This window comes from Ornithodoros turicata, chromosome 5, assembly GCF_037126465.1.
Source record: "Ornithodoros turicata isolate Travis chromosome 5, ASM3712646v1, whole genome shotgun sequence".
In the NCBI taxonomy this organism is placed as follows: domain Eukaryota; kingdom Metazoa; phylum Arthropoda; class Arachnida; order Ixodida; family Argasidae; genus Ornithodoros; species Ornithodoros turicata.
This window is the reverse complement of record NC_088205.1, coordinates 29,231,810-29,248,445: the sequence shown is the minus strand read 5'-3', so window position 1 is coordinate 29,248,445 and position 16,636 is coordinate 29,231,810. Positions and strand designations below refer to the sequence as shown.

The 16,636-nt window shown below is 47.8% G+C and overlaps 1 protein-coding gene across 5 annotated transcripts in view; it reads left to right on the top strand.

Annotated features, from left to right (window-relative positions):
• LOC135394278 (uncharacterized) overlaps window positions 1–16,636 on the top strand; it is a 93,995-nt gene that overhangs the window by 33,897 nt on the left and 43,462 nt on the right. The gene's annotated exons all lie outside the window — the stretch shown is intronic.

The following is a 16,636-nucleotide window of genomic DNA, read 5'->3' as shown; positions in this document are numbered from 1 at the left end:
CCTTTGCAACCATTGAAAGAGTCTTCCGCTTGCGCACGTGGCCAGAATCTCAGTGTGCCATAAGTTCACAATGTTAGAGGCCATCGCACCTAGGGTCACTAAATACACCTATATTTAGTGACTCTAGTCACACCAAAAGAAAGAATGAAATGAAATGAACGCTGCCCGCGGTGAAGACTGGAAGGGGCCGACAGAATGGGGAAAGGGAAACAGAGCAGAGCGTGTTGGCGCCATGCCCTTGCCTCCTTTCCTTTCGGTCTTGGACAAATCGGAGCTCCCCACAACAGATTCGCAGAACAAAAGGCGCACTCTTCTCGATTCTCCACGCGGGAAGCTTCCTAACATGGAGATCTTGAGTCAAGTACCTTCGTTATACAGGTCACCCGAATACATAGCATTGTATGAAAGCTAAACACAGGACTTCAGGAAACTTCGCTACATGGAGAAATTCGTCGCATCAAGACTTCGTTAAATTGTGGTTTAACTGTATAGGCACACTTGAAATTGTGCGTAATATGTGTGTGTTTTCCTCAGTGACAACTCATCTGTCCATTAGAGATATCTGAGTAGTGGTGGGTTTATCTGCTTGCTTGTCCATTTGCTGTAGGAGCACTCCATTTCCAGCAGCAGGGCTTTTTCATATTTGTTTCTTAGCAAAATAGAAGAAGGTGTCAGCCACTAGATCTGACTTGAATTACTATCAGGTTGTGTATCCAGAATAATGAAAAACTGCTCAGGTAAACAGCTTGATTTTGTGTAGTTTTACCAGACAGACAACTCACTTGAAAATGCTGTCTGGTGAGCATGCCAACCACAATTTTTCTGGCGATACCACAAGCCCAAGTTCGTTGACACTTACATTATGCTCCAGCTTGAATGCTTTTCGGACTCGCGGCTCTGTACGTATACCATACTGCATTGCCATGTTGCTGTACGGTGCTTGTGTAACCAACATAGCAGCCAGTTCGCACAAACTTTCTTCACAGCATATCAGGATTCTATGTGCCTGTAAAAGTTTAGCTGCTGGAGTTTTTACTGAAACAAAATCCACTAAAGGATACTCTACCTTAGTTGCTGTGATTCAAAGAAACCACTCTGATTCCAAGAGGCTTCTATCTTCCATTGTTTTATGTGATAGCTCAGCAGCACTTGAACAATTGAGCTCCACTTGTACACTCCGTCACAGAGTCCGGAGATAGGGGACCTCTGTGACCAGGTTATTCTTGACACAGCCGAAGCGTTGGAAAATAACAGTTAGATGTGCAAGTGACAAGAAACATGAGCCATATTTACTCAACAGAACAACTTTACTTTAGAGCAAAACGAGGACCACACGCTCTCCTGGCTACTTGGGCCAGAGCATATCTTTCCGATATCCTCCCTTGCTACATGGATCTTAATATGTTACACTTGTTTGACTTCATGCAATGGCACTTCTCCCGAAAGCTTTTACGCTCTTATCCCTGGGATTCCTTACTGCCACCTCACAAACTGAGGGCGATAGTGGAGATTGCTAATCTTGAAAGCGGTCTCAGCGACTAGCCCAAGGCGAAAGCCAGATGTCCTCGCCGCTTTTTTTAGTCCAGACTTCTCGTCTGTGCACAAAACCCGCAGGTGGTGCTACAAAGAAATCTCAGCAGTGAAAACAGATATAAAATTTAAAATTAATTCAAATCCACGAAATACAAATAATGATCAAGCATACCTGTCGCACTGTGACACGACCCCCAACCCCAGAATATTATGCAATAATATGAACAAGTTAAAGACATGTGTGTGCAAATATGCACTGTTACAGGAAAACAAACAGATGCGCGTCCATCTCTATATTTTGGGACACATTACAGTCATTACAATCAAACATCCTGAACCTTTCTACACTCCACAACAGGGACAAACGCTTATTGAGTCTTAGAACAGATAACTTCATTGGCATTAAAATAAATGGGTTATGTACAACCAGCACAACAAGGTTCAAACAAGCTATTCGTGCTCATGTTATGTCCTGCTAAGGGAGTCAGCTCCTGCATTCTTACTGCCCTTAACATACTGTATATGGAGGTGACATTCTTGCAGCAATAAACTCCAAGGCATAATCCGCACATTCATATGCCTCGTATGGTTCAGATATACCAGGGGCTGGTGATATGTCTGGAGGGTGAGCTCCTTTCTCTACAGGTATGTGTGAAACTTTTGGACGCCCCTGGTGAGGGAAGTCCCTCTCGCTCACTCGTGGCAGACGTTGCTTCTCTTGGATGCCACTTATGACTGGCATATGCAACAGGGTGCAATGTTCCTTCGTGTTCCTGTAGGAGTATAGCTCCCAATCTTTTATCAGGCGCATCGGTTCGAAGGACGAACTTCTTTTCCAGGTCTGGTAGGTGCAAAATCGGGGCCTGGGTCAGCAGACGTTTCAGCTCGTTGAAAGCGGTTTCATGTTCATTTCGCCAATCAGCGTGGTTGCTGCACTCCTTCTTTGTGAGATCTGTCAATGGCGCCGACATTTCCACGTAGCGTTGAATAAAATCCCAGTAATATCCGGTCAGTCCCAGAAAAGCACGAACTTGTCGCTTCGTCCTTGGTCGTTCGGCGTTCTCAACTTTCTTCACCAACTTCATCAACCGGGCCACCTGTCCTCGCCCGATAGTGTGTCCCACGAAGGTAATCTCCTTCAGGCCCAGTGCGCATTTAGTAGGCCGCACCTTTAGCCGAGTGTCTTGTATTCTTCCAAAAGCTTCTCTCAGGGTAGCCAGGTGTTTCTCCCAAGTGTCGCTGGCAATCAGGATGTCGTCGCGGTAATACCTGACATCAGGGAGATCTCCGAATAGTTGCCGCATCAGCCTTGTGAAAGCTGCTGGTGCAGTCTTCACCCCAAATGGCACGTACCGGAATTGATAAAGCCCTTATTTTGTTGAAAACACCGTCCTTGGCCGTCACTGTACGTCGAGAGGAATTTGCCAGTGCCCTTTGCTAAAATCAAGCCTTGAGAAGAATTTTTTCTTCCCAATGTCAGCGAAAGAAGTGATCCGCCCTGAGGATAGGCTCGGCATCCGGTTTCAACACATCGTTCAGTCTTCTGAAATCGACGCGTAGGCAGTGTGTGTTATCGGGTTTCTGAACAACCAGGATGGACGAATTATAGGCAGAGCTGGACTTCTCAACAATCCCCAAGTGTAGCATTGCCTGCACTTTGTCCTCTATGGCCTTGCGGACTGCGAATGGCAGCGGATATTGTTTCGTATACAGAGGTTTTGGGGTGGACAGTTCCAACTGGCAAGTGACTAGCTCTGTTTGTCCCGCTACATCTGGCATGATCTTCTGAAACTCGTCCACCAGATGTTCCGCTTGCCTCTGTTGTTGCGGCGTAAGGGTCGTAGAATACGCTACCTGCCTGCAATCTTCTTTTGTTCCAAATTCAGCATCGGCACAGAGCCTTCCCATGCACTCCCGTGGATGGTGCCTACGCTGCAGGCTTCGGTAGTCTTCACCTCATTTTCAGGAGCCTCCCGCTCTTTGTACTCTTTTCGCAAAGTGAGAAGCCTAGGCTCGCCTGTGGCACCTCCCTGTACGCGAACAGCAGTGGGGTGAAGTATGTGTCCTAGTCTTATGGCTTCTCCTGGCACATCCACTTAAGCATGGTCTTGACAGTGAAATTTAACTTTTCTACTTGCCCGTTACCCATCGGGTGATACGGCGTAGTATGGATTTGCTTCATAGAAGGTGGCTCACTTCGCGCATGGCTTCGGAGACAAATGCAGGGCCCTGATTGCTTAGGACTTCCTTGGGGATCTCTACCAGACCCTCAGCGACGTGCTCTGTCATGATACCAGGAAGGGCAACGGTGTCCGGGTTCCGTGTCGCATAGTCCACCATCGTTAAGGTGTATCGGTTTCCTCTCACTGTCTTCGGAGCGATTGGCCTGACGACGTCCACAGCTATGCGCTGAAAAGGCTCTTTATCGCCGGCATCTTCCCCGGAGGTACTCTTGTTACCCGTCCTTTCAGCATGGTCCTTCGACACTGGACACATGACTTGACAAATCTCAACACCTTGGCTTGTACTCGATGCCAGAAGAACTCGGTGAGAACGTGGTCTATCGTCTTCTGGATGCCCTGATGTCCAGACATGATTCTGTCATGTGCCATTGGGAGACCAATCTGCCGAAAATTCTTTGGCACAACCATCTGTTGGGACTCTCGGCCGGCATCCATTCTGTACATCTGTACAGTATTCCTCCCTTCACCATGTATTCGTAACTGTGGTTTGGGTTTCGACACTGCAGTTTCTGTGCAAAACAGCATGTCAAGATGTCGTCTTCTTGCTGAGCTTTCTCTATTTCCTCTGGCTTCTCTGGCCATTCCGCAATGTGTGGCACGTGTAGTGGGCCGCTGCTCCTCGCCCCTTGGGCCTTCTAGGCCTGTCTCTTTGTCTCCACTGCTGCTGAGAATTCGGCTTCACGTTCATCCCTTCTGCTTTCCCCTGTGCAGAGTTTTTCTTGATCTTTCATGTCCGATTTAGCGTCAGGGTCACCTGGCACCATAGCTGGGCGTCCTCACTCATGAGGACCCTCATGAAGACGCCTCACCCTCACCTCATCGTCGTGAGGTGAGGGTGAGTGAGGCCAGACCACGCTGAATGTTCCTGACGAGGACAGGCATTGTCCCTCATGAGGCCCACCGTGAGGGCCCTCATGAGGCCAGTCGTCGTGAGGCCATCAATACAACGTACGTGAGGCCGTGAGACCCTTTGTGAGGGGCCTCACGGATAAGGTGGTGGGTTCGGGCTTCTCTTTGCTGATGCCAAACACTAACGTTAAACCTCACTGTGACAGTAACTGTGGAGGCCGTTCGTGAGGGACCTCACGGATGAGGTGATGGGTTCGGGCTCCTCTTTGCTGATGCCAAACACTAACGTTAAACCTCGCTGTGACAGTAACAACTGTTACCGAATTTATCCAAGCACCGCACGAAACCCTATAAACAGTTTAATGCTGTGCAGTATCATTGGTACCAACTACTGACACAGTAGTTCAACGCCGACGTGTCATGTGAACATCACGGAAAGTTCTTTTGAGGCTCATGTGCCTACTAGCACGACCTACTCTATAAGAACACGACCATGACACTCGCCGATCCCCCTATGGGACCGCCGTCCGCGGCCCGAAGCGGGGAAAACCGGTTTTGCGCTCAACATGCTCGCTAGGGGCGCCACGTGCGCACCCCACGAGCGAACGGGAGGCGGCTGCTGTAATATCGGCAATGTTTATTAGCATTGTTTGATGCGTATGTCTACGCGTTCTTTTCGTGTATCCTGATGCGATAGACGTGTAATGTGCATGCTTAAGGCAAGTTAGTTCTACCTTACGCAAAATACATGAATTCTCGCGCCTAGAGCCGCCTTGCTTGAGACAGTGCTTGTACTGGATGTACGGTATCCCGGGGGCCCCTTTTGACGAACATCGTTGGTAAAACATTCACACAGTGCTTCAACCGATGATAATACGAAGTTGAACTCGAGATCAGTGATTGATGCGATTGTGTGTTTTGTGGCGTAAAAGCATCACGGCCATAAAGCGCCACAAGCGAGGTAGTAATTGATGTACGCGGCTGTATTTCCATGCGCGATCGTGCTCGTCCGTGCCCATCGGTATGGCAGCGAGCCTCCAACATTTATCCGTGGACCCGTAGTTACTTGACTTTGCGAATGGGTATATTAGCTGCCATTTGATTGTCACTACTGCACAGCATGCAGTGTTAGTAGGTTTTAATTCAAAGTTATACAAAGAACCCAGCACACATAACTGAACAGACACTTTTTTATTCCATTTAATTTTGTCTGCTAGCTATTTCAGCTATTTCATTTTGCTAGCAGAAATCTCACATCTACTTTGCTTTTTCATTATAATCATGTTGCTATACACTCGACACCTTCAGGACCTTTCGCGATGATGGTTTCTCCTTAATGACACGTCGTGGGGCTTGCTCCTTGGTATTTTCTTTGCACTCATGTGAGATACATGGCCTCATGAACTTGGTCACAATCAATGTTGCCAGCTGTGTGGTGTGGCTGCCATCCTTTACGCAGTGGAACAGAGGATTTTGTGTGACGTGCGGAAGCACAAGTCTGGGAACAGAAGGGGGCAGGCATTGTAGATGACATTTCAGACAAACAGTGTATATCACCTCAAGAAGTTCTTCAGTGGGTGTGGGTGCTGCATTAGGTGGGGAAGCAGCTTCTGAGCAGCCTCTTCAAGGGTCACAATGAAGCCAACAAACGCAGCTGTTGGATAACTCAGACCACCACGGTCGAGATTAAAGATGAGTCCGGTCAGCAAAGACGGTGAGCGTTCACTTAGGAGACCTTGCAGGCATCCATCACATGGCATCTTTTCTTTTACAACCCTAACGAGGTACCCTCCAAGAAGGGCTAGGGTAGCACTTTTTAGATTCTGCTTTGGTGTCACTGGAAAATAAACTGGGCTTAGTACAGAGTGCTCGTAATATCGAAACAATAATGCATACCAGAACTTTCCAAAGGCAGCAGGTACTGTTTGCAGTTGTCGGGCACTGACACATTGTTAGCTGCTTCAGAAGGTGTAGTCTCTCCCTGTTGAATAGCAATTTCAGATCAGATATTTTTATCCTGTTGCAGCCATTAGGTTCAGAAATGAGCGCAGAGGTGACTAACGTTCTGTCCTGTCTCCCTCTTCCTTTTGGAGAACATAGCCTGGCCGTCACTGGTGAGGAATGCCTTTTCCCCCTTAACATTACCATTTGGTGAACTCTGAATTATCCCTGTCACCAGCACTCTGCGTAACGCAGCCACAGCTGCCCTTGCATCCGTTCGATCATTACCACCGTTCAATTGACGTAGTGTTGAGAACAATGACTCAACAGCATCACTAGAGAATTTGCCAGTCAGTACATACTGGAATCCTCCATCGAGAAGGTGGCGTGTGCACATCACTGTTGACATTGTAGTAACTCTGAGGGCATCATAGGTATTGTCCGAGAATAAGGCAAGCTTGGCTGGTGCTGCTGTTTTCCATGTGAGAAAGTATTCCAGGAAGTCTTCCTCCAGCCATTTCAGTCTATGAATGAGGTTACATATCAGTTAATAGCTTCATGCTCCCAATACCTGTATTATAATGACTTGTGTAAGCCCACCTTTCATCATCAGCTGAGTAAAAGGGCATTCGCGCAGCATCCCGTGTGAAGATGTACCTTGTGCTGTTCTTGATGTTATGAAGTGTAAACCAAGTGTATATCATCTCCATAAACTGGATAGTGGGGAGACAGTCATCAAATCCATGAATCCCCAACTCTTTCCCATGGCCTTTAAGATAATGAAGGGCACTTGTAACTTCAGGAGCAAAGACTTCTACAGCCCTCTGAAAATAGCAAGCAGAGAAATTAAGGGCTGCCAACTCAGTGCATTTCAGTTGCTACCTTACCTTGACGTTCATTTTCTCGAAGTTCGTGGGAAAAATGTGCTTCCTGGTCAAGAATGACACAGGCCTGAAGTTGCTGGGTAACTTTTCTTGAATGTCGTAGAGCCGACGCAGATAGTGCGGGCTGATGTACTCGCCATTGTTTTGCAGAGTTCGGCGGCTGTCCAGGAACTAGAGTGCGAACAATATTAGCCAATCTGCTCAGCTAGCAGTAAATATGGTAACTATTCCCTACCTGTGAGCGAATATTCTTAATGATGTGACAGTAGTCAAACGCTAAGTACAGCGGCCGCTTTGGGCACTGCTCGTCCAGGGGATGGTTGACAACAGGAGATAACATGCCTCCAGCCAGCCGTGCAAAGGCTTTGCAGTTGGCTGAAAGGTTGTCAGCAACTAGCCTGGTCACTTGAAAGCCAGCCCTCTCGACAGCTGTCATCACTTTAATGATCAGCTCAAACAGCTGCTCACCAGTCAAACCCTTTGTGAAATAATAGCTGACCGGTATTCTGTAGGAAAGTGATGAAAGGGTAACAAAACGATTAGAGTGGCATATTCTATGACTAATTGTTACCAGGAAAGCTCACCGATATGAAGTTGAGAGTCCAACCAATACGAAGCAAAGGAGGTGAGATGCTAATTTGCCCTCCAGGCCATGTCTTCCTTCTTCACCACCAAGATCAACTAATCCATGAACAACGTCGCCTTGACGCTGGTAGAACTCTGCCTGTTGCAGTGACATTTCGTCCATAACCAAGGAGCCGTGGAGAGCCTGTGGACAGTGTTGTCTGGCTTTCTGGGCAAGTCTTTGCTCTATCAATGATGACATTGCTGTGGCAGTGCAGGGTCCAACATAACGTTTTAACGTCGCTGGGCAAGGCAATGACAGGAGCTTCGTGTCGCGGACGAAACGATATGCAGCTGGTGACTGTGCCTGCGTCGGAAAAGAAAAATGAGAGAAACACAGGATATGTAGTTGTGAAAGGCCGTGCAGCACGGGAATGAGTTCCCCTTCAGTCACCAACTCACATGCCATAGAATAGAGTGCCGGATCGTTTCTTCTGTCCACCGTGGTTTTGTCTTCTCAAGAACCATCAGCTGCTCTTTCAGGAACAGCGCACGGGGGTCTTCTTCTTGAAGCTTAAGTTGTGCAAAAGTGTGGTTATATGTTAGTGGTCCCTAACCAAATAAAGATTTCAGGTTACCTTCCGCTCCAAAACAGTGACATTGAAGTCTGACAACTTCTGTTGTGCATTCTTAACATCATCGGAAGCTGACCTAAGCTGGTTCTCCATGGTTTTCAGCTTTGCCTTCTCTCGTCTGCATTTCCTTTCCAGTGTTTCTATTCTAGTGTACAAGCGAGATATATCTGCTGATGACAGCTGTGTTTGACAAGTAACAGAAAGTGCACTTGGTTCCTGTAATAAAAGGACTTTTTATAAATATAATTAATTTATAATAAAAGAATTTATTAACAGCACAATTGAGGGCACACTTGAAGAAACTCTTGCATCATATTGCACGTCTTACCTGTTCCACAGGTTCCAACTCCGTTGTGCCGTTCGCTGTCGCGCTTCCGGCTGCTAAACATGGGCCAGGGTTCAGACTCGAAGATTCCACGAGCTGAACACAGTCGGCAGGTGGTACGACTTCTTCGCCTAGCGTAACAGGTCCCGTTCGGCTTCGGGGTTTTAGCGGGTGCTTTACCAAAGCGCGTCGTACCGGCTTTGCTTCAGGTTGTTTATAGGTGGGGTACTCCTCAAATACCGTAGGAACAGCATCACGCCTCAGCCGCTTGCACTTCGCGCCGACGATGAAGTCCTCAGGTTTGAAATGACGAGAGCATACTTTGGAGCGGTCCGCCGGCAGCCACGCCTGATTCGTTCCTACAAGGAGAAAATACCATACGCAGAAATTATGCAAGACTCTTTCGTAGATATAGAAATGCGACTGGGGCAACTTGCATTAAAACAGGAAGCTATAGTCACCTGGGTCTGGTCCACGCGATACGTTGCGCAGCCACTTCTCTCGCAACGCAGCATCCGACGGGTATTCGTGGTACGAAATACTCGAGTCCGACACTCCTTGCTTCGACTTGCAGAGTGGGACGGTGCAGTACACCATCACAAACCACTCAATGGACAACGTGCGGTTAACCAGAACTTCATACGGCAGAAACAGGCACCCAGATCAGGAACGAAAACTACGTATCAACACGTGAAGCGGCGTCTGATGAGGGGGTTACTTGTGGCGCCGCGCCCTTGCTGCGGCCACAAAGAGAAACATCTTCCCCGGCGCTGGAGAGAGGCGCAAGTGCTATGGTCGTGTTCTTATAGAGTAGGTCGTGCCTACTAGTGACTTGGACACGTCAGGCCATAACGGTATTCACGAGGCGAGGGCTCGTGAGGATGAGGGTTCGTGAGGCCATGAGGGCCCTCATGAGGTGAGGGCACGTGAGGATGAGGACTCGTGAGGCCATGTGGATCCTCATTACGCGAAAGTACGTGAAGCGCCGTGAGGACATGAGGGCCCTCATGAGGTGAGGACACGTGAGGATGAGGACCTCATGAGGTGAAGATACATGAGGCCATAAGGGTTTTGAATAGCCTCCTGAGGTGAAGGCATGTGAGGATGAGGATGGTGAGGCCTCTCGGGATCCCGATGCCCTGAGGTGAGGTTTGTGAGGGCAAAATTTAAAATGGAATGTGAGGGTGAGGGTGACTGAGGTTTAGTTACTGGTGAGGAAAATTTGGTGAGGGTGAGTGAGGCCAGCAAAGTCTGTGCTTCGTGAGGTGAGAATGAGTGAGGCCGCAGGAAAATGCCCACCTATGCCTGGCACCGTAAAAGGGCGTCAGTACTTGTATTCGTACCTCCAGCAAATATGTCACCGTTCCATCCACCAAGACTTCCGATTCTTCTGTCATGTCCTCTTGTCCTACCAGCGACTTCCACACAGTTGCAGTGTTACCTACGGTGTCACGGAGAACGGTTACCAAAAATTTCGTGTCGCGGGTAATGAACGCATTTACAACTGGGAGTTTTTCTCTGTTCTTTAACTCAGCATAGCCATCTTCTGGTCATTCGTGTTCCTTCGCTTCTTTCTGTCTTGGGGTGGCAACACACGACGCCTGTGGGACTCTGGAAACTCTTTCTTGACAAATATTTGCTGTATGCCCCACCTTTCCGCATGAGTAGCAGGTGATGGTTGGGCTGCAACCCTGGCTCTGCACTCCAAAGCTACGTGTCCTGCCCTGTTGCACAGGAAGCATCTCTTCTGCTTCCGCACGTCCTTGTTTTCACGGCCATTCCTCCCACTTGGCGTGCGTCGTGGCTCTTCTAATGATTTCAGCTCTTCTCCTCTAATCCGACCTGCCTGGCTCTGTGCTTCCAGGAATCGGTCAGCCATTATGGCCATCTCTGTCGAGGATCCCGCTTTCTGTTCCTTCAGCAAGGTGGCCAGCTTCTTAGGGCATCCCTTGATGAACTGCTCGGTTATCAACAGGTCCTGCACACTGTCAAACTCTTTCTTGGTTTCAGAAAGATCGATCCATCGATCATACAGGTTGCTTAATCTTGCAGCAAACTGGGTTCCTGTCTCCCTATCTTCGGTCCTTCCGCTCCTAAACTTCTCCCGGAACCTCTCAGCTGTGGGCATGAACCTTTGCATAAGTGCCCGATTAGACTTTATCTCAGTCCGCAGCCTTTCAGTATGGTCCTGTCGGGGGTAGGAATGTCCTCCGGGGGTGACTCTTGCGAACACGGCCAGTGGTTCTCCCGCAAAGCATACGTTCAGAGCTGTTGCCACTGTTCCTTCGGCCAACGCTGTCCCGTAGCCAACCGTTCGAATCGAAGGAGGTAGGCATCGTGATCCTCTCTCTTCTCATCGAACGGTACGAGCCAACGATTTGGGGTGATGGGTAACGTACTGGGAGCCTCCCTAGGACCCGTTGGAGTCTCGGCATGGCCCAACTCTCGTTCTCAAGTTCTTGGAGCCTTATCTTTAGCTCTAAGCTCCGCTTTTCTTCAGGCTTGTGCCCGTTACCAAGAATAGGAACTAAATACCGTTACACGTTATTTCAGAAAAAAAAGTAACTAAATATGTTACTGATTACCAACATACAAAAGTAATGAGTTCTCGTTACTCACAGGTAACAAGTTACTTTTACGTTACCGCCGCATAGTTAAAGGATCCAACAAACATGCCGTAACTTGCCTTCAACTCTTTATTAATGGAGAATTGCACTTCAGAAGAAGCCGAGACTGGGAGGTGACACAGGTTTGAATCCTATTGCCGGATGTGCTATCTGAGGTTTTCCCTGGGTTTTCCAAAGACTTTCTAGACTGCACAGTTTCCCCTGAAGTCGGCCCAGGACGCATACTAACCCCTGTTCCCCGCTCCTTCCTGCTGTCCTCTCTCCATCTGTTCACATCTGTACGCCGCTTATAGCCACAGTTGCTTGGTGGCGCTAACTCGAAAAAAAAAAAAAAAACTTAAGAAGAAGCTGATACTCGAAATTTACATCAGTGATCTTCGTTCTCTTTCATGTGAAAACATCTGCTGCCGAGCTGAACAGTTGCTCCACCGATGTGCTGGAAGGTACCGTAGAGCTCGTGGATGTGAGGGAACTCTTGTTTCATTCTAGGCAAAGGATGGTCCTCCTCCATGGCAGCTATGAACCTTGAAAGTTCTTTGTCTTCAGCAGTGCCACTTGACAGATGTTTGGTGAAGGCAAAGAAGTTGTCACTGGGCGCCTGGTTTGCTATGTTCGTGGTCCTGCGCCCACAGCAGGTAAATCACTGAGCTCTTTCTTCAACATCTCTATGACCATTTCTCGCTGAGCCACATCACTCGTCCAAGTGAGCTTGAACCTTGGAATCACTGCTGCTGGAACCAGAAACTCTTTGTCATCCATGAGGTGACCGAACCTGCGAGGGGGAAATCAAAATATGCTTAATAATGAGCAGACGATTAAAAGAAGTCCTCTGCAGTGAAGAATAGGAGCCGGCGATTCGATTCACAGGCGCAGAAAGGCCAAAACTATGTGGTTATCGAATGTTAGCGTGTGCGCCACCTTTTCCGAATTCCATCCAGAACAGCACTGACAAGAGAACCACAAAACCTCAGTCCCTTAGCGGCCTCGTATTCCAACCTTCGAGTGAGGACGGACACAGTGGGGACTATGTATCCCAGAAATGTGTGCTTGTCGCCTTGCAGAATATCTAGTGCCGAACACAATGGCTTCATCACCTGTCATAAAGGAGAAATCGTGTCGCATAGAAGGAGAAGTAAGCCAGAAAATTATAGGTGAAAAATCCTTACTTTGCTATATTCTTCAATGAATTTCACGTCACTACCACGCAGGAAGACGAGAACATTCAGCTTATTGCACAACCCGGCGATGTCCATGCCCTCCTTGACCAGTTGCAGGATGCATTCCGAGGGGTCGTGCAGAGAGTTCCATCGTGTCGGCACAGGCTGGTTCAGATACCGACCGCATACAGCTTTCACCGTATCAGCAGCGTGTGTTGACTGGTTCTGCTTATTCCAAAGTGCTGCACACTTCCTAAGAATGCCTTCAGATACCTTTGTGAGCTCACGATCCCTGTCGGCCTTTGATGCGTCCACAGTAGCAACAAGGTTCAATGTATGAGCGGCGCAGTGCTGGGGGGGGGGGAGATGGACACAAGGATCTTCCTCTTCTAACAGCGTAGTGAGTTCGTTCTGCTCGTTATGCAGGACAGCGTCAACGTCTTCGGTGTCAACTCCGAAACAGCTATGACTTTAGTAATATCATTTATAAAATATTTAAGCAGATGCTACAAAGAACACAATCAGCTGACCGAAACACGTTAACAAAGTTTGAGCCATTGTCCGTCACGACTCTCATAACTTTCCCTTGCAAACCATATTCCTCCAGGATGTCGTTTAACGTTACTGCAAGTCGGTCGTACGTTATGCTGCCAACCATGCGATAGCAAGCCAGGGTGGCGAATTTACGCTCTAAGGTGTCCGGATCGAGCCACAGCGCCGCGACACCAAGAAAATGCCTGGGATATAATAACATATTAAACAGCGAAGGCTGCGAAGTCACGCGACATTTATGTATCATGATCGAGTGCATACCTGTGATGGTTGGACCAATGGTCTGCAGTCAGAGTGACATACCGCAGTCCGTGGAAGATGTCTTGCAGTATGGACTTCAGGTCGTCGAACTTCTCCCCAATTCTCGCTCTAAGCATCTTTCGGGTCAGCTCTTGGGAGCAAGGGATTGGAGCATGGCTGTAAATGACTGCTCCTTGACGATGGAAAACACATGGCCTCCGTTGACAACAAAGTCAACAACCAGCCTATTCAATGCCTTCTGAGAGACTGGGTTGTGGCCTTCATCATCGATGCGTGTTTGCTTCATGGGTGATTCGGTGTGGTCTCCTCCTGCTTTGCGTTTCCTATTCACAGCCTTTTCAAAGGTACCAATATGTGACGGGTGCATGGTCTGGAAACAGAATATGCACTTTGATGTGAACACTGTCTAGTGTAGCTCGAAATATAATTCTATTACACAAAGATATTTAGCATAACTTACCTTCACATGATTCTTCAAGTTCGAGTACGACGTACTCGAACTGCAGGTGTACTTCGTCTCCGGCAGGCAAAGGAGGCACGAAAACTCTAAGTAACCATTTCCTTTGGTCTCCTTTAGTTGAAATACCGAATCTAACGCTGGCCAAGACGACATCATTTTATCGGTGGCCATCTCGCAAAGAAAATGCAGATGAATACGCGGAGGCCACTGCGCTTTTATAGTCAGCAAGTGCGGTCATGTGAGGGGAGATGGAGAAACCGGCCCCAACAAAAAAAATAAATCTTTTTCTAGAACAACACCATAGTACCAGAAACAAGAGTTGATGAACCCAGGCAGTTGCAGTCTTTTTACAGTGGCATTCTGAAATTAATAGGAAGTGAAGGGACAGCAAGACGATGTGCCACTGGACAACAACCAACTAAGGGCGAAGATGTCAATAAAACGCGTCTTAACTCTCAACCATTTTTTCTATTGTCTAAGCGTCTGAGCGCCCCAAATATGACACAGCACCTCGTCCATTCCTGGTAAGTGGGGTGCATCTCAAGGAGTGCAGAGGTTTTGCCCCGTTGTTTCATAAGACCAGTGTACTCGCCGTTGAAAGGGATAAAAGAAGGAGGTTACTGAGAGAGTCTGTTGAGATCGCCACATGTGGCAACGTGATTAGTGACCCTTCGTTTTGTCTTGCTGCCCCTCTGCGTCGCGTCTTGGGTATATACAGTAATCCCTCATTATAACGAAGTCATTGGGACTGGAAAAAAATTTGTTGTAAGCGGTATTTCGATAAATGTGGGAACGCCTAAAAATGCTGCTAGTGGTGCCCAAACTGCGCGGAGACAACGGTACCCCAAAAGACACATACCTTGGGAAGTTATCGGCATGGTAGCACTTTTATTTTATTACAAAAAAAAGAGGTGAGCTACATCTGATGCGCGGCCTTGTTGGGCGCCAGGAGGGCCTGCTCCAGTCTGTGCACGCTCTGGGACTGCGATAATACTTTGAGTCACACGTGATCGTGGGTCCCGCTGGTCAATTCTGCACGCATTGTGCCACGGAATGCCAAAATGTGCTCCCCTGCGCTGAAGAAAAGCAACGAGTAATGTCAGTAACGAGTTACCAATTTTTGTAACTGAACTATTACCATTTTTTAAAAAGTAACTGAATCGTTACTTTGTTACCAAAAAGTAACCATTATCAAGTCACAAGTTACTTGTAATGAGTTAGGTAGGCACAACTCTGCTTTTCTTCTTCTGCCCTTAGCCTAGCTGACTCCTCTATTGCCTGCAGTTGTTCTTTCATTGTCTCTCGTTCCTTCTGTCCTTTTTTCTTTTTCTCTAGCCTGCTCTTTCTCAATCAATTCCCTCAAGGCCGCGCCTTCTAGGCCAACCAGCAACAGTTCTTGTAGCTCTATCGCTACCAAATCACACGGCATTCCTCTCGTGTTCACCTACCTGTCACACCGCTTTCCTCCACGACAACACTGTGTCCTGTCACGGATGCCAGTAATTGTCACAGAGTCTGGAGATCAGGTGCCTCTGCGACCAGGTTGTTTTTGACACAGCCGAAGTGTTGAAAAATAACAGTTAGACAAGCAAGTGACATGAAACAGGACCCATATTTGCTCAACAAAACAACTTTACTTGCAAAACAAGGACGACACAATGCTCAACTGGAATCACTACAATGCCTCAAATACTAATGCAGCTACAAACGTGAACTCGGTTACTACATGCAGTCTTGAACAACTATTAACACACAACTTGCTACACAGACCTATCATAACAAGAATAACAATTAAGAAACCAATCGAGAGTCCTATCCATTGGGGCGGGAAGTCTTCCGAGTTGGGGCTGGTGTCTGGGGTTCCTTTTCTTCGTTGTCCTCGGTGGTTGGATTTGCGTCACTTCGCCTCACTATACATCACCACACAGTCGAACACAAATATAGAGCTGTCCCCTTGAGTCGTACGAGTTTCCCCGATGGTCGAGCGCCATCACATCCATGATCTGCACAAGTGTCCTTCCTCGTTCTGAGTCCGACCAACACCGCCGCTAAAAACGGCAGTTCCCTTAAATCACATCTTTATCCCAAATGAGGCCAACAGTGCAAAAACAACTTGATCGAAGGCACCTGGCTCTCCTGGCTACTTTGGCCAGAGCATATCTTTGATGTTCCGACCCTCCCTTGCTACATGGATCTTAATGTGTTACACTTGTTTGACTTTAGGCACCGACACTTCTCCCAAAGCTTTTACCCTTTTACCCCTGGGATTCCCTACTGCCCTCACACACTTGGGAGCGATGGTGGTGATTGCTAATCTTGAAAGTGGTCTCCATGACTAGCTCAAGGCGAAAGCAAGGTGTCCTTGCCACATCTGTTTCATTGCATATGTTTGCATCTGTGATGTTTCGTTGACTGTCAAACCTTAATAGGGTATGGATATTGCTGCACGACGCTGTATGTCAAAAGTTAACGTTTATCAAAGTGCATGCGGTGAACATGATGTACGATTCTTACGAGTCTTGCTTGGAGTGCCAATGTTTGTTTGTTGGATGCAGCGGCCATGCACGGCACTTTCTTCTTGAGAACGGACCTCTTTTACGTTGTA